This window comes from Rhipicephalus microplus, chromosome 4 (assembly GCF_043290135.1).
Source record: "Rhipicephalus microplus isolate Deutch F79 chromosome 4, USDA_Rmic, whole genome shotgun sequence".
In the NCBI taxonomy this organism is placed as follows: domain Eukaryota; kingdom Metazoa; phylum Arthropoda; class Arachnida; order Ixodida; family Ixodidae; genus Rhipicephalus; species Rhipicephalus microplus.
In genome coordinates, this window is record NC_134703.1 from 147,081,229 (window position 1) to 147,102,963 (window position 21,735).

The 21,735-nt window shown below is 48.8% G+C and overlaps 1 protein-coding gene across 2 annotated transcripts in view; it reads left to right on the forward strand.

Moving 5' to 3' along the window:
* Positions 1 to 21,735, forward strand: part of LOC119172392 (irregular chiasm C-roughest protein) — a 183,190-nt gene that overhangs the window by 53,682 nt on the left and 107,773 nt on the right. For both annotated transcript variants that reach the window (XM_037423465.2, XM_037423463.2), the window contains exon 2: positions 14,107 to 14,169. The gene's annotated coding sequence lies outside the window, so the exon portion shown is untranslated. The remainder of the gene's footprint in view (positions 1 to 14,106; positions 14,170 to 21,735) is intronic.

The following is a 21,735-nucleotide window of genomic DNA, read 5'->3' on the forward strand; positions in this document are numbered from 1 at the left end:
AGGCTACGATTCCTCGATGTCTTTACGTACGACTGTCACCCTTTCCCCTCTCACATTCTCCGCAGGTAGTAAAGTGTTGTTGCTGAAACGTTCTTCTTTTCAATAATAAGGAGTTTTCGGTCTCTTTCACCGCCTACATAGCACACCAAAGAACGGCTTTTCGCAGTTCCATTATTTAGTAACACCGGTCGCTTTTGCCTTCCACGTAACCTGTGTGCGATTTCGGAAAGATTTACGTTGCGCATGATGCCAAGGGGCCAAGTTTTTCTTCCAGCTCTTTCCAAACAATCTAAAAATGCGACACTATTTATGTCCACCCTACACACGCACGCGTAAAAAACGTAGGTGACAGCTACAAATGCACAAAGGGATTTAGAGAAGTAAAACAAGCTAAAAGAAAAACTTGGAACGCGACAGCCAGTATAATTCCAAAGCAATCAGGTTGATGAAGGCTTCGGGGTGTGTGGGTGTGTGTGACACCGTGGAAACACTGCAGCGCCGTTCATGCCACGTATTTTTGCTTTCACCGGATGGCCGGCCCTTTTTTCCTGTTTCGTTCAACTTACTCCGCTTTTAGTCTAGCTTTCTTTCTTCCTCCGCGTCGGTGACGTTGCGTAGCAGCCACTCTCTGTTTCAATTATTGCAATGGGTGAGGTGTTGGTCCCGTATGTTGAGGCGGCGCGAATCAAATAAGATAATGTTAGGAGAGGAGGAAGCGGAGAGGGAAAGAAGATTTTTCTGAGGAGGCGCCCCAATAATGTTGCGGCTGGGCCGTACCGAAACGGGAGGGAGATTGAAGTCCCACCAAAAAAAGCAACGTGTGACGGCATGCCATGCGCAAGGTGACAGCGGAGACAACGCCTGATGTATACAGCGAGAAAAAGAGCAATACGAAAATTGGAAGAGATTCGGGCGACGTTTATTGCGCACCCGGGTCCCGAATGATCAATCAGCGATCACTCTCCGCTCGTTTTTCCATGCCAGTGGCAGCCAAGACGGATTGCCGAGCTCAGACGTGGGGAGCACGCAAACTGCCGCACCCATACAGAAAGCGCCCCGGAGAACAGGGCGGAAAACAATGCCAGCACGAAACACGTTCATATTCAAGGGCTACCCCGTACGTATGAGCGCGTGGCGGGGGGCTCAGAGTAAGCCGGCTTTTCTGGGAGAAACGCGAGGGTGTTTGCCTTTCGGAGATGTGACGAGAATGCGTCGCTGGAGGAACAAAGTTTTTCCGAGATTGTCGTGGTAGTAGAGATTGCGCAGTTCGAAGCTGGAAGTGCGAGTCGCCGGATCGACGTCTGCTTGATAATGTATGGTAGTCGAGTTCCTGGAGATAACCATACAAATACTGGTAGGCTTCCAATATCCTGTGATTAAGTCGCGTCGGTTTTAACGTGAAATACTTACTTCACAAAACACAGCGAAGTTCGCGTTGCTGTGGTCTCTGCTGAAAACTTCTTTTTCTAGTTCCGTGGCAAATGTTATCAGTTGCAGCTTTAGTTCGGTTTTATTACGGTTGCACGTACTATAATCTCACACGATCAATCACTTGTAGTTTTTTTTCCAACGAATCTTCGCTCAGGTGTGACTAGTTTTCCAAGGAGTTTTAACCATTCGATCGTATGGTGCAAACCAGTCATTGAGCATGATAAAGGATTCGCCCTAGACGGACGATTTCTGCGGCCGCGCCTCAACTTCGCCCCAAGGTGACAGAAATGTAACATCACAAAAAAAGTGCAATAACTACACAGTTCGTGGATATTCTTTCGGGCAAAATATAGTATTTGTTGAATAAAAAACAATAATGAAAAGGTGGCACATTACTGAGGACAAAGATTTTAGGCATGTGTTAAAACAGTTTGACTGCTTTAGGATAGCCGCGTCGTGGTCTGTAAGTCATTTTCGGGAACCTGGAATCACAAAAACGCCACTGTGCAATGTGCCCTACTAAGGCCCATTTCTGAGTATGTATAGGTGAATGACGGTGCACAAAAATACTGTGGAATGTTGGTGCAAGAGGGGGGGGGGGGGGGGTCTAGGCACGTGCTCGCTAAAACGAGTCAGACAAACGCATGCGCACACGTAGCACGCTCGAGTAAAGCCTCTCTTCCCTCCCCCGGTGTTCCGACCCCGAGTACAATAGGGCACTGTTTGAGCGCCCCTTCGAGACAACCCGTACCCACCCCTCTTCCTGAGTGTCCCCTACCTCGGTGCGAATATAGACTCGGTCAACACCGACCCTCTTACGGCGGGGTGCTTATGAGAGGCAGCTGCGGAACAAAGGCAAAAGCATGCCGGGGCTAGACGACAAATGGCGACTCAAGCGGCAGTGCCGCCAGCGTTCTGCGGTGGCGACACGCGCAGATGTGGTGAAGAACAAGGACACTCTTCGGCCCTGGCGACCGACCGAACAAGCATCAACCGCGTACCACTCTCTTTTTGTCTCCGCGAGTGATCTCGAATCCGCTTTCCCGAGAATTTCCCCGAATCTTCGGGGTTCGAATAGCGCGACGCAGAAATAACCTTGACAGCTGCATGCATCAAATCCCCTGCCGTAAATGTGGGTGCTGCGCCGCAGCACGACTCGCCCTGCGGCGGAGCCAGCTTGCTCGAACGAACGTCCAGCATCAGAGGGAGAAGTCCACGGTCCAGCCCTTCTCTGAATGGCAGCTGGTCGCCACACGTTGTAGCGACGGAGGGTTGAGGGGGGAGAGTGTAGAAAACGCTCTGGGAGTAAGGCTTCTGAATGACAACGCATGTGGCGCGGCGCTAGAAGCAAAATAAGAACATTAGAAACGGCGTTCGTGGGGCAACGTTTCACTCGACCACGGTGGCTCGACTTTTGTTGGCCTTCGGCAGCGCGGGCGTGTAGGAACGTGCAAAAATCGTTCTGCGAAAACGGTTGTTGCGCCTAAATTGTCTCCTGCTGCGTTCTAAAGCTGTAATATGTTTCTTTAGAAGAGGCAACGGTGTGTCGACTATAGCTTTCCATTCTCGTCGTCAACGACGCAACTCGAGAAGCTTCTCAGTTTACTGCAAACACTGCCGTATGGTGCGGCGACGTGCTCTCAATGCTCACGTTTTTTTTTCCCTTTTTTGTTGCGGGCGGGGAGGAAGAAATAATGCTGGCGCCCACAAAAATACGCACACGAGTATTGACAGCGTAGTGGAGCGCTTCGCGATAGCATGAAGGGACGTGGGCGCGAATGTACACAATAAGAACGAAATTCGTTGAAACGCGCAGAAGCGGAATTAGAACAGGCAAGACCATGCGCGGTGATCTCTTTCCGTTCGCTGCTTTCGGCCCCCATATACTCCACTCAACATCTTCGTCATTTGTGCGGGATGTTGACAGACGAGAACCAGCAGTAGTCTTTCATCGCGTGACACACAAGCGTGGGCCTCATCCTGCCCCGCCTCTCGTTTTACCTCGAATCACATTGACGTTTTCGAAGTTATGCTTATCGTTTCGGTTTTATAGTTTTGCAGGATAAAAAGCAGTGGTTCGATGATAAAATTTGCATGATTTTTAATATCTCTCGCCGATGCGCACCCGGGGTTGAACTCAGCTGTGCGTTTAGGCGTGACACAAGAAGACGCCAGGCATCGACATTCATTGAGCTTTCAGCACGTCCGTTCATTCACGAGGAAGGAAGCACGACGCCATTTGGGCAGAAAAGAAATATTTATACTCAGAATTTCAATTTCATATGCTTAGGGGACGTTACGGAGAGGCTCTAGGGTCTCTTGGGTAGCATGACGCGAGATCCAATGGTCTGGGCAGAGCGCATCCAGGCAGTGGCAAGGCATCCAGAGGAAAGAAATCGTTCAATTTACAACGTATTTACAAAGCGTCGACGAGGAGGGAGCTCGACGCTAGCTGCGCCGGCCTTTTACAGGCTTAGGAGAAGGAGGTGTCACCTCCGTGGCTGAGACGTATCCAGCGTCTGAGGTACGTGCCACGCGGTGTCTCTGGCGGGTAGAGGCTCTTAGAGGAAGGCCAGCGAGGGCAAGAAGAGCACTACACAAGCCTAGCGCGTTCATAACAGGGATTAGTGACACGTGGTGAAAGCAAGAGGAAACCTTGTCATTCTCGGTCGAAACGGTTTTCCCACAGAACGCTTCTTTCCTCTCTTTTTTTTTTCTTCTTAAGTAAAACCGTTGAATAGGTGGTGCAAGAGCCGCGCATATGCCATCACGTGGGGTAGGCTTTCAAAAAACCAACGGTGTCGCGACCGGAATAGAAAAATATAATCTCGCTGAAAGGGTTCCCCCAATGGCAAATGCATCATAAATAGAGCCATTTACTAACTGACCCTCTCACTGTATTCGTGGTCTGTCTGAAAACATGCGTATATCCCACCATGCGCACCCTTTCCATCAACACAACTTGCGAAAACACGCTCCTCTCTGACCCTCTATTCGGGCTGGCGTTGTTCAAAGTTCGTCAGCGCCAGCAGACACAACAAACGCCGCTCATGCCTGTCTCCTTTACGGCCGGCGCCCGAGGCTAACGCAACTTTCCTATTTCTGCGAATCATCGGCTCGTGCTGCCGTGTTTGTTCTATAGCCTCGCCCAGAGGCGCAGCTTACTCCTTTATAAGAGTTATGAATATTCAGTTAGCCGTCTGACAATGTTCACCTTGTAGGCTAACGGGGTATACCAGCAAGCATGTTTGGTATGAACAAAAAACTTGAAGTAGATGGCGTATTATTCTGTAGCCATGTGCACACGCGCTTGTCGCTATGTCAAAAGCAGGAATAAAAATTTGGTACACCCTTATGAGTGTACAGTAGTATACTCTAACGGTGCTATCTATGTTCGCTCCATGTATGACGCGCGAAGGTGTATTCATCCTGCGGATGCACTCAAGTCACTCGCATGACTTGATTTGTGGGCTTATGTTTTGTGCTTGTGCGGAGACGCGCACTAGATGGCATATTATTGTGAGCTCTCCGTCTTAGATGTGACACTTTTGACATTAGTATTTTCATGGTAAATAAAAAAAATATGCAATACCAAATCAGTGAGCTTTAAAAGTGTTGGAGTGAAAAAAGAAAGTTGCACGTTGAAGAGCGACATTTACTAGTTATGGCCGTCCTAGACAGCAAGAAGTCACTTTTTTGTCATTCTCTCTCTGTGTTTCATCGTGCGACTTCGTGTTACCAAGCTGTAGTCTCCAAACAACTTTCAGACTTTTAAGGTTTCAGTTCGCTGCTTTCTTAAAAATATTATGATAGCGCAGCTTTTTTGAGACCACTGTTTTAGTTCGTCTTTTCGAAAAGGAAAAAAAAGTAGCTTTTGTTTCCATACTATTGGAAGTGGAAAATATAGTCCTTCCGGAATCTCAACCTTATTTAAACCCACCGCAGAGTGGTTTACAAACCCTTCATATTGGTCGAAGCGTTTACGACCGAGGAACATTCTCCGCTCCACCGCACCAGATATATGGAGTAATAACAAACAAATTTCTGCAGGCAACGGACGTAAACCGAGTTTTCTTTTAACAATAATAAGGCTGAACAAACAATAACGTTAGGTTTGAGTGGGCGCTGCTTGATGATACCGCTCCCCCTGTTAGGAACAAAAACATTGTATAGAGAGCCACTCCACGTCAGCTCGAGTGTTATTGCTGGGCTCTCTCGGAAAGGAGCACCCACGGCAGCTAGCTGACGGCGCTCTAACAAAGCGTGGCTGTGGCCTTTCGGCGAACGGAGCAAAGGCGTTCACCTTTACTCGGCTGGAGCCCAGAAGAGATCGCGCCGACAGACGAAGCAAGGGGAGAGGGGGAGAGGGGAAGGAGGGAAGGGGGAGAATGAGCACGAAGGCATCCGGAGGAGCGTACGAGAAATGGAAAAGAAAGGGAGGTGGAGAGAACGTGTGCCACAGACGAGCCGACGGCACCCAACTCAAGTTTAGTAACGGTGACGGCGGTAGGGCGGCCGCTCCGTCGAACCCTCTTCCTTTTTCTTTGCATTCCGCAGCACAGAAGTTCGCTTCCGGTTCGCAGCCTGGCCCACGTGTACGGGCAAATTGAAAACACGCGAGCCTACGCTCGAGCGTGTTCCGCCGCCAAAACTGAACGAAAAGATCGTAATCGTGGCCGGCGGTCTCATAGAAAGGGGAAGAAGGCCGTTGAATGGCGGCGCTTCCATCCTTTCAACGCCAGACACTCGTCTAACTAGCCGCCCCGTTGCACGGAGGGAGGCTCGAATTGAACGCGCGTGCCTCGCTGGCGCGGCTCGCTGAATGGAGACCGCGGGCACAAGTGCGAGGTGGGAGAGGGTGCGCTGAGGAATCCTCGATCGGAGATCCCGGCGCGAGCTGGCGCGTGCTCTGCACGCGCGGACGGGTCCGGCGACGATGACGGGCTGTCGTCGGGCATGTGCGGCCATCCGGGTTGTGGCCGGCTGTCGATGGCAGATGCGCGCGACACACGGGTGCGGGGTCCTGCTCCGACCCGAGTCTCTGCGTTCTCTCTCGCCCTTGCTCGCACGTTATCAAAACTGAACGAGAAAGTACGAGGAGACTGAGACAGTGGGAGAGAGAGGGACAGGCGTGTGCAAAGCGTGGACAGAGCTTTGCGGGTATGGATAGGAGGTGAAAGGGGCTTGAGCGTCGTAGCAGGCGAGCCGAACTGACGGGTCTGGCCCGCAAATGTCTTCCGAACCGACCGAGAAGAGGGGGCGGGGGGGGGGGGGTGCCCGAAAAGACCCAGCATTCGTCTCCCAAGAGTGAGAAGGAAGGAAGGTATAAGGGGCATCTCGGAAGCAGGGGGGAGAGTTCACCGACTGTGCCGCCGAGGAACCGTCTGAAGACGATGAGCGGACGTGTCGGATTTCCGACCGGAAATTGGGGACTCGTTCCAGCAAAACAATTACCGCATTAGTCGGCGGCGATCAGGCAGAGTGAGCCCCATTCGGCACGGAATGGGCCCGAGGAGGGGGACTAGAAGGGCGAGAATGAGCGAATGGGTGTGGAAGAAGACCGACGGGTGGGCAGGCAATAGTAACGGGAGAAACGCCCAAAGAAGGGCGTCTCACTCAGGAGAAAGGACAGTGCCGCTAAAGAAAAACAAAAGAAGGGAGACAGAGCAGATGCGAAACGGGGACAGAAGGAAAAACGAAGCGACTGTCTCGGGCGCGTCGTGGTGCTCTCCAGGCGGGTCGAACCGTTCAGGGGACGAGCCATCGATCTCGTCCACACCAGCGGGATGGGAGTGTACGTTTCCTGTTCGCCCACGGGCACCGCCGGTAGGGGTTGGCTCGCCCAATTCATTGCGAGGACGCGTCGTTACCTCGGCAGCCCAGGGTCCGGGAGGTGCCGGGATTCGCACTCCGGGAGACAAGGACTTGACCGAAGCGCGTAAACAGCGTCGCATATTTCACCCAGGAGCCGTTTGCACTTTTCGCCTGTGCCTCCCGAGTCGGCTAACGAGAAGTCCGGGCAGACGCTGATAGCTTGGCGCTATAACGGTGCACGTGCGCATATCACTGCCTTGAAAAACGAGTGCCCGCCGCATTCGGCGCCGCCGGCTGCTTTTGTGCGTTTCTCGAGACGCTCTCTTTTTACTTTTGTGTGCCTGTTGTGCCCGACGAGCAGCCGATGGAGAGAAAGATAGACTTCTATTTTTGCCTTCCCGAGTGGAGAACTCCATTCTTGTCTGGGCTCGCCGGATCCACGCATGGCAAGAAGAGGCCCCTGACGTCAGATGCCGGCTCGGAACAGTGAGCCCCCGACGTGTGACAAGCTGCCGCTTCGGAATAATTTTCGACCGTGGTGAGACGCCGCGGTTCTTGTATACGCACGCGTGGGATGCTTTGTTCGGCGACGTACGTTCCGATAAAGCACCGTTTAAAGTCCGGCGTTCGGCCGTGCCCGACGACTGTGCACGTGTCCTGTGTATTCGCTGGTAAACTCCCATTCACGGGTTCTTGATGTACCGACTGACCCAAGAACAAACGCTCGTGCTCGCTATTTATCTTGCGAACTCATTTATGGTGTTTTTGTGTGTTTGTGCATTGTTTTCTCACCTTTACCAGCGCTTTTGCTGCCTCAATAAAGAATTCTTAAGAAGTCACTTTTGAAACAGAAAATACCTAAACAGCTAAACTTACCTAATACTTGCACAAAATTCAGTTACAATAGTAGTGCACGATGGACTATAAAACAATAGTACCATGGCGATGGAAAATAAAACTATTGTACCATCAATCGCCATAACAGCAACTATGCAATAAATCGTGTTCAAAGCTGAGCCCATTTACTGAATATGTGATGGAACTTTTCGTCAGGTAATAATTAGGGAAGGTAGGAAAATAAAAGGAAAAGAACGGCAGGGAGGTTAACCAGTCTATAAGCAGCTGGTTTGCTACCCTACGCATGGGAGGGGGATGGGGGAGATGAAAGATAGAGATGAGAGAGGGAAGAGAGATAAACACAGCACATTAAGCAGTACACGCGCTCACACAGGTAATGATAAAATCTTTGAACTATTCGAATAATGCACCGAGTTCTCGAGACTACAAATCGAGTGGGCTTGAAACATGGCATCACGTGCATTGCTTTTTTTTTTTGCTGTTGTTTTAAGGACCTTTTCAAAAACGCCTCCCTGGGCGCCGCCATGGTCTTTTTTTGGGCTGCGCAAATTGGCGTGACCCCTCAAAAATGCTCTGACAAGGCTGCGCCCTTGGCATTTGTACTCCCGCGCGCAGCCCATCATGGCGGTGTCTTTTTCACTCCTGTGAAAAGGTGTATAATTCAGACTCCACGCGGGCCCATTTCGCCTCTGAGTTGCTGCGCTGCGAATTCATGAATGTGACTTGCCTTTTGATGAGCGAGACATGATAGCAGATTTTCGGGCAAAAAAAAACGGTAACTCTTTTTACTGAAACCTAGATTTATTCCTCTTCGAAGAGGCACTGCGACAATCACGGTGCGTTTTTTGCGACATTAACAGTGCGGCATTCACAGTGCGTTTATGCTAGGCTGAGAATCTAGAGCTCGTGCTGGCCTTGCGTGTGTACAGAGACGGGATGTGGCTAGGACGAACTAAGAGTGGGAATAAATGAAAGAAACGGAAATGATAGTGGTGAATGATAAAATGATATTGACCAATGTATTAGCATAACGACTGAATAGCAAATTTTGTTTTTGTTGTTTTCTCATCCATGTTTCGACAAAGCTGAAGATCAGATGACGCGTTTTCTTTTTACCAGGTGCCTCGCGCTACCTCTGAGACGGACGCGAAGAGAAGAGTGCTGTATATCGTCGTTTTGCACTGACGAGTTCCACTAAGTCATCCAAGTGCGAAAACATACATCACCGTCAGCTTTTCCAACTTTCTTGACGGGTTGTAAAGCCAGCGCCCTTAAGTGGTCGAAAAAGTACGAAGACATTCATGCCGCAGTTACTAAACTTGGCGCAGGACCTTTTATCGCTACTGCTACTTTATGTACGCTTCTGTAATCCATCGTCGGATGACAGCAATATTTCGGGGCGGTCTTCGAAAAAAAATTAAAAGAAAGCATTGTCAGAGTTGAGTAATCTAGTTTGAAGGCACCCCGCGGAATGATAAGTCTATAACGTAGCCTTTAGGAGGAACGCCTAAACCGTGGTATGCGGGCTCGGAGGAGACGCAGGGAACCTCGGTCCTGGGACCTCAAAAGGCCTCTTGACGTCACACACAATGCAGGACTGCACCGTTGTCAAAAAAATGGGGAAATGTTGTGTTGACCTTTACCTCGCGTATTCGTTGGTAGCGTGGTTTGACGCTCACACACTCCCTGATCTTCTTTGGGAACGCCTCTTGCAAAGCTCCCTTTCATGTATGGTTTCCTACTTTTTATTGTTTTTTTTACATTTTCTATAGGGCTCCTTTGTTATGCCTGTATTTGAAGCTACTTTCTATGGCTGAAAGAATATTAAACATGCATTGTGTGGGTGTAGATGGAACAGTCCGTCATTGCTCCTTTGCTCAAGGTTGCGTTGTTCGAGACAACTGAAGACAAAAACGTTTTTTAGCTTATATTAACGATATTATGACGGGTGTTTATTTTGGATGTGTTCGGGTGTAACCCGCAAACGCTGTTATAGCAACGCTCGGCGAATAACGCGCCGCAATGTTTTAGAAGGTGTGCGGTTGTTCGAACACACTGTTCTGGTGTAAGATTACACGCGGCACGCGAATAATCAAGTTGGTCGAGAGTTTACGCGAGCACCAGTGATGTCTTTCGATCCCCCATGTACAAATGTCGACGGACTTCCCCGCAGATAAGATTGTAGATGGCCGACGCTCTGTTAGCCGCTATCGTTGTACGCATGGCGTCTATAGCTTGCAGTTTCACCTTTCGTTTCCCTGGCACAGATTCGCACGAATAAAAGTTTGTGTGTTAAACCCACTGACTGTTGCCTTCAACGTCACGACCACGTGACAGTATAAAGGCGGGCTATTTGCAACTTAACGCAACGCGCTTTGTCGATCTCGCTCCCGTACCAGCTGAATCGTTCTTCTGATTAATGTCTATGTTGACGTCATCTTGATGTTTCATCGTTTCATATCTTCAACGTGCTATAGAATTTCCATATATGAGCGCCGATTACCATGCATGGTTTCCTGCGGTGAGTGTGAAAACATTCAACACTGACTAATCCTTAAACTTGCCGTATTGCAAGTCGTTGTCCATGCATGTCCGATAAAGAGCTGTGTTCCCATTCCTTTGTTAACTTGGCGTCTACAAATCATAAAATCCATTCGCATACTTTTCAGCTGCGGTCTTTCTTCGGTATTCGTCTCAGTGTCCGGTGTTCATCCACCGTTAATAGCCACCACTCCCCAGCGGGTTTGACGTAGCTCTCATTCACCGCCCCAGTATTGCCGGTTACGGCCGCCAGGGAAAAATCATAAAAAAAGAGACATTCACAGAACACATAGACGCGCTCAAGCTTGTTTCATTTATGAATCTTTCCAATAAAGGCTCCTTCTAGCTGCCCCCATGATGCTTGTCACTTTTGTTGTAAATATGCGTGACCTCCCAAGAAATGCACTGCCGAGCTTGATTTTTTTTTCCCTTTTACACCCTATAGTATGTGCGTTTTAGAGCTGCTTCGCATCTCGGAAAACTCCCATGTGGGCTGTCTATTGCGTGATGTTTCTTGTTAGATGGAACTAGTTGTCCAGTAACCATTTCTCAACATTGAGATATTCATTGGTACATGTCGTATAACTTTTGAGTGGTAAGGGCGAGCCCGGATAGCGATAAACCTTTAAAGATAAAAGCGATAGATCCAGGAGGCCAACGTGCCGATATACAGCTGGAGCCCGGCGTTCAAACCATTCCTTTCCCTGTGGGATCCTAACCGGTGCCATCGAAGTGGGCTTCATACTCGCGCGAAGCTTAGCCCTAGCGTCGCCGGCAAATGCACAGAAACGTCCCATGGGTCAATCTGCACAGGGTAAAAAAAAAAGCAGCGACAATGGCGGGGAGGGGGGGGGGGGGCAGATCTGAACGGGCACCGTATACATGGAGCAAGGGCGGGTGGAAGGCAGGTGCTGTGGTAGCATGCGAAACAATTTGCGCCTTCACATATAAACACAGCTGCGGGGGCCCGGCGCAGGACGAATAACTCTTGTTATTTCCCTACGGTTGTTTCTCGAAACCCATTCGCGCTCGGGTTTGAGTGAAAACCAAATAAAAAAGAGACGGGGCACTTTGCAGCGGGGACGCGGGCAGAAAGGGACCCGAAAAATAAGTATCAGGATGAGAGAGAAGCGATGTGTTCGCTGCGTAGGTGACAAAGCTAAGCAACGCAGCAATAGCCCGATCACCTCGTGAGAGCCCGAGACAGAGAGAGAAAGAAACGAAAATAAGTTTCTTGTGTCGCACATCCCGGCGTTCGCCCCGCTCGACGCGGGGAACGGGAAAGGATTAGGCCTATACACCGGTGCGCGCTGCCCGAAAATGCCATCATTAGGCCGGCGTGCACTTCGTTAGCGGCAACGCACCGGTGCCTTGTTGACGCTTCTTCGTTCGCCGGTAAGGGAATTGCGCTAATTTACTCGATTCGCGAGCTAGTTGTCCGGCGACAACGCGGGCGCTACGCGGAGCCATTCATTTCGCCCGAAGAATGCGTTGGCGATTGGGAAGCAGCAGCAGAAGAAGCTGTGCGTATAAGCTCCGGTAAAGAGCACCCGCGTGGGCGCAGCCGGGAGTGAGGTGCACGAACAGAAAGTGGAAAGTAGGAGACGAAGAGGAAGAGTTGTCTCGTTCGGGAGGAATGCTCGGCGCGGGTGGCACTCTGGAACGTTAATAATCGTCGTCGCACCGGGAAAGGACGACGACTGTAAACCCAGCGTTGTTGGAGGAGGTGCGAGAGACAAAAAGGAACGGAGTGCAAGAACGCGGCACGCCGAAACCCCACGCAACTCGGTGTGAGGGTCCGTGGTAATTAAGTGCTGTCTGATTCATCTGTCGGGTGACGTGGATATAACTGAGCTATGGAGAACGGGGAGCAAAAGAGGGATAGCGATGTGGTGACTTATGGAAAACGCTCGTGCGACGCGGATATATGAGCGCAAGTTGGTGCTTTGGAGGGGTGCTGGAAGTCGTGAAAAGGTATTAGGCCTAGTGTGTGTGCGGGGGGGTTGAGATCTAAGCTTCGGGGTATAATTGCATGACTGTTGAGCTTTGCGTCCTACTCCGCATCACAGCCGCAGACTAGCTGTACTTTGCCTATCAATAAACAAGGGCATGCGCATATGCTTAGGCTCTATCTACTTCTTAATGCAGAGTAGGAGCTAGAGAAATAAGGTAGGGGATGCAACAGAACATATGTCTGGTATACCCTGCACATATATAAAAGGGTCATTATGAACACGTAACCAACAGAATCGCATCTGTTACGCTATCAGGGGAGTGTTCGGTTGACTGCATACCTTTACTAGTGAATCCTTGTCCTCTGTCTGAAACTAAAGGCATGAGTCATGCTATGTGCAGGCAACCAATTTTACTGCGCGCATCGGCGCCTGGGGTTGCTCGGCGGAAGTCAGCTGCAGTAACGGTGAAGTCTAGACTGGCGCCGCGCGTGACAAAAAAAGGGCGCCGTGATACAGAGCCAGTGTGGTCCTATTTCGGGTGCTCGTCGCGACAGACTGCACAGTCTAGCGTGCAGCGACGTGTCGAGACGGGAAAGGGAAAAAGATGCGAAGGACATTTCCGCCTGTAGTACGAGCGCTTTGTTCAACACCGTGACTGCCCGTGATGAAATCGCCTGACGTGTACAAGCCAATTAAAACGTGTTTAAATAATTCCATCGTCGAGGGTTAAAGCTGGATTCAAAGCTCATCCTGGCTTTATTACACACACGCACGCACGCGCGCACGTACACACACACACACACACACACGCACGCACGCACGCACACACACACACACACACACACACACACACACACACACACACACACACACACACACACACACACACACACACACACACTGTCTTAGATCCCTGGCGATGCCCCTCGTTACGGGGTGAACCAAGCCAACCAATCCTAATGGTGCTCCGCCTTGAAAAACCCCGGCGACGTGTATCAGATGTGAGCCCTTCAGAGCGTCCATGATGCAGCGCTTAGGCTTAAACCAACAACCAACAAAGTTTTACCAACCAATCAATTGAGAGTGTCCCGATACCCTTCCCCTAATTTGTAATCGTGTAAAAAGTTCGTGTGCTCCTGTTTTTGTGGTGCCCTTACTTGTTTGTAATTGTGGTAAACGCCCTAATCGGGTGACTTTTTCCAGCTGCTTGTGCTGTGAGATGCTTCCTCCCGCGTTTCTGTCGATTTTCCTTATCCACTGCTTGAGAGACCAACCAGGCTGCTAATCTTTAAACCCTAAACATTTCACCCCGTATCTTCTCTTTCCTTTCAGCACAGTATTTTATATCCTGGGCTTGGGGAGGTTGTTGAACAGCACTTCCCCTCACTCACTCAATGGTGTACTGCGCGTTATCTACGTTTTCACTTCCGCAGAGAGCCCACGTATTGCTCAACTGTGAAGCGCTACACAAATTCGGTCCTTACGTGTCTTCTATTCCTCTTCGCAGGAGCTCAGCCCCGGCCATCGTGTTTTTATGAAGTGGCAGTCTGCTAGCTACGCACGAAACTTGGTAAGCTTCTTGCAATGTATACCTCGACGTTTCGCCACTCACAAAGTTGAATTTGATTTTGAGCCGCGTTGTCGGTTATACGTCGCCTGTTCCTCAATTTTCCAATCACACGCGTGCGGAGCGTGACGAAGTGTAGTTGCGCCGTAGACAGAAATTATTTTCGGAAAGTCCGGGGTAGGGGGGAGGCCAAACACTATGCATTTCAATAGGATAGTGAACTGGGTGATTTGATGAGCGTTCGTTTTAACGTAAATTGCGAAAGCACACAAACCAAGTGCTCCTCCCGTTTTCGTCTTGCTCTGAAAAGTGGTTGTGGTGTACTCGTGGGTGATGAAACAGTGGCCATTCCTCCACTTGAGAAACAATAAATGTGTCTAGACCTCTCGCAGTGTAGCCGTCTTATGATAGTAAGTAAAGCACTTTGTCATCGGGTGAAAAAATCATAACCACTTCGTGCACGAAGTGTGGGATTGGGCTAGTTGGTAATCCATTATTACACTTCTCAGCGCGAGAACTTCCCGACAACGAACACAATAGACGAGGACGAGAGCAGACTTTTTTTGTAACATAGATATGTGCGTAGTAGTAGTAATAAATTAGTTGAAAGTCTGGGCTCGTCCTCGTCTTTTGTGTTAGTTGTCGGGAAGTTCTCGCCCTGAGAAGTTTAATAATCGTGCAGGAAATCAAGAAATCTCTCTTTGATTTCGCCGCTGTGAAATCGCGCGCTGAACTTTATTTGTGGGGTGCTGTATACAGGTGGCATTGATTAGGACGCCTTCGTTTCAGCTTCTTCATCTATATACACCGATAGCAAAAGAGGCACGCGCTAACTTAAGTGGTTTCAAAGAAAAAAAAATCTATCACTCCTTGCCGCTGTGCCACTCACTCGCGTTAGCACTATTCACGCTTCAGGACAGGATAGAGTGCCCGTGGCCGATTTTTGTTTTTCTTTCGTTATAACCTCCCTATAGTGTAAAAGCGAAAGCTCGTTAGTTTGCCTTTTTTTTGTGGGTCTAGCCTGGCGCTGTCATGCTAATTATTTGCAAACTCTTTCACTTCAAATGTCGGGCTGGATATGTGAACGTTCTCGATAAACCACATAGAAGGGTTTAGGAAACGCAGAGAAAGAAAGTAAGGTTGAAAAAGTGGTTTTTTTGTATTTTTGTAATATTTACGATTGTTGGAATTCGCTATGCATAGTTTATTATTATTATTATTATTATCATTATTATTATTATTATTATTATTATTATTATTATTATTATTATTATTATTATTATTATTATTATTATTATTATTATTATTATTATTATTATTATTATTATTATTGTAATGAATATGTACTAGATAACATTGTTCTTTATTGTTTTATACGACTTCATTTTTCAATATGTTTTTGGTATTATTTTGAAGTATTCATATCAGTCAACCAATAAAAACGCCCAATGATTACAAATTTGTTCACACCATAAAAATACTGATTCACCGAATATTTTTTTTTCTTTGTATTCTTCAAGGAAGTTTCATGCTGAGGAACTGCGTGTGAATAAATAGGTCCACAAATAAATATCAGCATGATATCAGCTTGTCCCGGATATTTACGTTATGGCGAGAGAATGAAAACAAAAAGAGGTAAATGATTAGCGAGAAGGTGAAAAAGGGAGAGAGCAGGCTGTAGGGGCATAACGACTGGTTACGCCTACGGGAGGAGGAAAGAGATAGAGGGTAGCGCGAAAATACGCCACGAAAGCTAGCATGGCACACATGGCTGCGACACTGCAAACAAACCGAATAGTCTAACAGCGTAAATAAATAAATAAATAAGTAAATAAGACAGAACATCTACATAGAAAATAGGGTTCTAGAGCATGTCCCTGCAGCATTAACGGTGCCGCCAAACTGCCTCGACGTAGCAGTCGATTCGCTGCTTCTAAGCGAAACCCAGAGCACAGCTCGCGCGTTGCGGAAACTTTGATTTTTGCCGGTACCCGTGCTGCGCTGTGTATGCGAGAAACCTCACCGGGGAGCGTGACGGTGCCTCCTTATTTATCTTCCATCACGCCGCTCTTGTACGCGCAGCGTGCCTCGCCACTCGGGTCGCGTACGCAAAGCGTGCAAACGTTCGTTGGCGCCTGTGTTGCGGCGTGCGTGTCTCGTATTGACAGCAGGCATTGCGCCCGTAGGAAACCGTGCATGCGGAGTGTGTAATCGAAACATCCATCCATCCACTCGCCACCGCTTTCGTATGCAGTAACACTCCGAGGGGAAGCACACATCTGAAAGTTCCGCTATGGGGTAATTTCCCGGGTATTAACGCGGAATGTCTCTCTCTCTCTCTCTCTCTCTCTGTGTGTGTGTGTGTGTGAGAGAGAGAGAGAGAGAGAGAGAGAGAGAGAGAGAGCGTGCGGAGTGTTGTGTGTGAAGCGGATGACACACCTGGATTGAAAAGACAACGCGCCTCCCTGTCCTGTATCCTTCTTTCTGTCTCGAAACCATACCTATAATAGTCGTCCACCTACGGGTCCGAATGTGCGCCACTCTGGTGTGTGGGGCACCGTTGATCATTGCTTCAAGGGTGCGGGAGCGAGTACGACTTCCGGCCATGAAGCCGGTGACGAAGCGATGGACGCGGCGATATGCCCGCGGAGTGCGCGCGGAATGCGATGGATGTTCTGGCCCTTTCTGGAGCGAAAGAGCGACGCGTGTGGCTCCGGCAGCGGGCCACCCTTACGCTGTTTCCTACCAAATGGAGGGAGTTGTAATCGGTACAGTGCGCTACGGGAATAAACGTACACTTGTCCTGCCTTTGTGCTTATGCTTCGGAGACTATCTGCAAGATTTTTGCAATACTTTACTTACAGACCCATACTGTCAAGAATTTTGTTTTCGAAATCACAATTATATTAACACACTGCGAACAAGCTAAGCTCGCTCGTTGTAGAATAGAACACGCACCCCCTGGCAGTGCTGAAACAGGTCTGGGAGGCTAACTGTGTGCGCCGAAAGGTGTGCAAGAGCCACGGAAATACGTCGCAAAAGCTGTGTTTTGATCGCCATCTACATTTGTCGCGCCATATTTCGTCAGGTTCATTCCTGGAACTAGCTGCAACCCAGAACAAAGAAGCCGAGAGGAAGCGTTTTGTTATTTATTCTGGCATGTTTTTCGCTTCGTTTGGGGCTACCCTGCCAGTCAATACTCAATTTCTCTAATGTCAATCCTTCCGAAACTCCACGTACCGCACGTCCATTCTCGCAGAAATGTCATTGCTCGCGGTTCACTCGAGGTCAAAGAAAGAAACATCTCCCTGGGCTGACGCATAGACAATATCTCTTGTAAAAACTCCAGTAATGTTCTCCGTGCCTGCGGCGGTCGAGGCAGCCGCTGCCCTTTTGGCCGGATGGCTCCGAGAAGAGGCGAGCGCGTTGCCTTGCAAGGCAAGATTGTTGCCAGAAATAATCCACGCGCGCCGCGCACGCTTTTCTGGGGCGAATGTCAACAAAGAGCCCAACGAGCGCCTCCGAACTCGCAGAGAGACACGGGCTGCAGGCTTGAGTGGGAAGAAGGGCGGGGGGGGGGGGGGTGAAAAGCGCAAGTCACTCACGAAAGTGCATATAGGTGCCTCGGTGCTCCTTGTTTGTTTTAAATGCTTGTATCGTCGTAAGTTTTTGCGTGGCCTGTACTCTATTGAAGAGCACTTTGTTGTTCGCCATACAATCTAGCCTTACTCTATTTTTCACCATTCCCAGCGACCAAAGTTCACTTGAACGTAGAGTGAGTTAGTTATTCGGCGCTGAACTTGCAGTGAACTTAGATTGAATTGTTGTTTAGAGGGAATAGTGAACTTCAGTGTAAACTGACCTTTTTGCTGACTGACGCGAACGCCCATGGAAGGTTTGTTTTCGGGTATGAGAAAAGGCTCCTTCGAAACATAAATAGCTTGTTTACACACTTGTATCACGAGACTTCGTTTCTTAAGAACGTTCTGGGTTCAGAATATGCATGTTGTGTTTCCACTGAACTTTTCTCTCTTTTTTATTTGTTACATTGTTGCTTCTTTCAGAAGGCTAACGGAACAGTCACTCACAGCGCGTCCAAGTTAAGTTCGAAGTACAAAACAGTTAACTTGCGCAAGTCTTCAGAGCTCTAAAAGTGGCATTGTCAGGCGTCCACCTACGTTCCTTATTTTACCCTTCTTTTTTTTGTATGTGTGGAACAGCATGACGAAATGCCGTAAACCAGGTGTTGGGAAAACACATACGCATTGCAAGGACAGGTGTGTTAATTAAAGAGCTCGTGTACCGATCCTGACGCGCGCAGCTTTTTAGCGTTTATCAGTAGTGACATACTGCCCGTGTATGGCGTCGCAACGTTTAATACGAGCCGTACGCTAACACGCACCCCTCCCCCTTCCACCCTTTTACTTTTTACCGTTGGCATCGCGTTTCATTACCCATGTTCTTCGCGTTTGACATGACGAGCACAAGCCACGGTGCTGCGCAAGAATGTTACAAGCGCCCGTGGCTTCAGGGACAAAATGGCCGCCACGCTTGGGCGACGCCATTCCTCAGCCCCTGGCGCTTGACCTCCTCTCCACTCTGCTGCCCGCTCGCCTCCATCGGTGCGCGGCGGCGCTCGAAAAAATTTACGAGTACGTGCCCCCGGTGGACGGACACGGGTGGATGCACGCGTCGCATTGCGCGCGGGAGCGTCACCCCTTGCTCGCCGATGCCAACCCGGTCGCCTAATTTTGGAAGGTGCATGCTTGGGTGCCGGCGATATTGGCGCGGCACGTGCCATTGAGCCTCGTCCGACTTCTTGGAAAAAAACTTTTTTTTTTTCTCCACGCGAGCTTGTTTCGGCCCGTGCGTCCGTCAGCCTCCTGGAAAGTTTCTCGTCGTGTTTGCTGCCCCGAAGCAGCAAGCATCCTGCTTCGCATCAAGATAAACGTGATCCTTCTTGGGATACGCGGTGCCTTCCGCCCGCTGTCGGTAACGGGTGGCACGACTACCGTTGCTGGCGTCTTCTCGCGCTGTTTTCAGAGGAGAGCCGCACTCAACCCAGCCCCCTCTTCTTCCTCTCTCGCTCACGCCATCGCAGCGCGTCCTCGAGCATCTCTCTATACGTGTCGGTGCGCAGTATACTTTCACGAAACTGGCGTGTAACGCATAGTTTGGGACGTGTTTCAGCGGTTCTGAGGTTAAAAGAAAGGGGAGGGGGGGCGGCATGTATGAGATTTCAAGCTTGCGACACAGTCTTCTATGACACGGTCTTATTAAAGCGGTGATCGAGCCAAAGTGGCAGCTTAAGGGGGTTATAACTAAAGATTAGTTTGTGCTAGTCGAGCCGCCCACAGAAGGCGCTCATGCGTATAACCTGTGAAGGAAGATTTAATTATGTTAATTTTGTGCTCCTCGCTTCGGGACTCAAGAGAGTTTCACGCTTTGCTTACGATCTCCGTTCTCTGGTGCGGCCAGCATTTCGTGTAAACTCGAGAAAATGACGTTAGCTTTTTTTTTTTGCCGATTTTGCCGTATCGCAAAGGTTGTCTTCATATTCAAGTTCGCGTAGCGATATGATATGCCAGAGCGTATTGTAAATTACTTGTGGTGAGGATTTTAGTCAAAAGTGCGGACGTTTGCAGCATTTCAAACTTGACGCTGGACTTACTGTCTACACCCAATAGTAATCCTACAGCAACAGGCGCATATTTCTTTTGGGAGAATACGATGATGAAATTGGTTTGCAAATGGGTAGGAAAGTATTTCGATGCAAGCTCTTACTTTGTGAGCTGATCAGAAGAATCATTTGCGAAATCCGTGCCAGCAGTGTTCTAGGCTTTCTTTTTTAGTAACTTTTTTAATTTAAAAAAAGTTACCATCACCTACTTTCTCTTCGAAAATGGTCAGCTTGGGAAGCGTAGAACGTGACCGTTAATGCAAAACATGTAAGCTTCACGCAGTGTAAGACACTGTCGTGAAGGATACACGTATGGTATCACAAAAAAAAAACTGTTCTGTTTACCGGAGACCTGTGGCTGAAAGGTTTTTTATTGTGTTGTGTTGTACATAATGTTTATGATAGTTCATCACCAAGTTTATAGTGGGGTGCGCTTCCTTGTTGCTGCACTCTACTCGAAGCTAAGTACAATATCTGAACTTAGCAGCCTTCACAAATGAATGGTGGATGGTGTGTTTTCATCACGAGCGATACAACTTTTTTTTTTCAATCTCCGCCTGCAATTCCTCTCTCCACTTTTTTCCTCATGCTTCTATATAATTCTTTATTGTTGTTTACGCGTGGGCATAGCTTGTTTCAAAACATTACAGATCAGTTTTCTTATAACCCGCAGTGATGAATAACGTTCACCAAACGGAAAAGCTATCACACATTTCTTTGTAGCTAAACCTGTAGATGAAAACCGCGCGTACTTCCCGTAATCTAAGTTTTCGAGTTGACAAAAAATTTGTTCCTGGTTCGGGTCTCTAACCTGGTGTTAATGCCTTTCTGTTTTGGTAGCAGTTCTACAGTAAACAACTTTTCTTTAACAACTCAAAGCAATGGGACATCGGAAATAGCAAATTTGATCTAGGTAACACCATGATGTACATGAAAGTTCATGAAAGCGGGATAAGATATCTAAACAGCTTTTTTTTTTGTTTTAATATCCGCACGTAATTTCTCTGTAGCTATGCGCTAGAAGCGATAAATGAAAGATTTATTTCTTTCGGGATTAGTTCCGCTCCTATTTGTGGGCATGGTAGGGTAATCTGTAATTGATGTGCAAGTGGACTTTGTCGTTTTCAGGTAACGAAAATTCCGATGTCACACGCGACAGTATACGTAGAAACTTAACCCGCATCGAAGTTATCCAAACTTGTAAAGGGTTTCATCTGGCCGGCTTGAATTTGAGAACCGCGCGACCTTTCTTTTTTTAGTTAAGCGCCCGCCAGTGACCTCTCGGAACTCAGTGCAAAAACCTCACGACAGGCGCAGATTCTCAGGAGAGATTTCCCGTCCGACCGCTCCAGCAGCCTACGTAAACAGGCCAGTTTAACTTCGTTTTTCATTTTGTTTGTTTATTCAATACTCCGCATTCGTACAGCCAGTTTTTTTTTGTTTTTGTTTTTCATTTTCTGGAGCTGGCCTCGGAGCATCTGCTGACCTCTGGCGGTGAGTAAAGATAGGCGTAGAAAAGCGCCCACGGTGAGAGAAATTCCTCACTGCCGGGATCTTCTCATGGCAAACGAGATTTGCTTCCGAGCGAAAGGGCGCCAGTCAGATAGGCGAGGAAGGGTGGGGGGAGCAGGAAAATGCTGACTCAATTTGAGGACGCCAAGCTGTTCTGCTCGAATGTCTCTCCAACAGCAACGGCAATCTCCTCTAGCCTGTCTTCTCTTTTTCTGTGACCCAACCCCGCCCTTCCCCGCAAAGGATAGCTTGTCTCGAGTTAACCTTGTTTTCTGGCTCCCGAGGTGTCAGTTTGCTGGGCGGTAAAACGCACGAACGCGCGCGAGAACCGGCTATCTCTTTCCTCTGCTCGCACGCACCTAGAGTAGGTCGTCGCG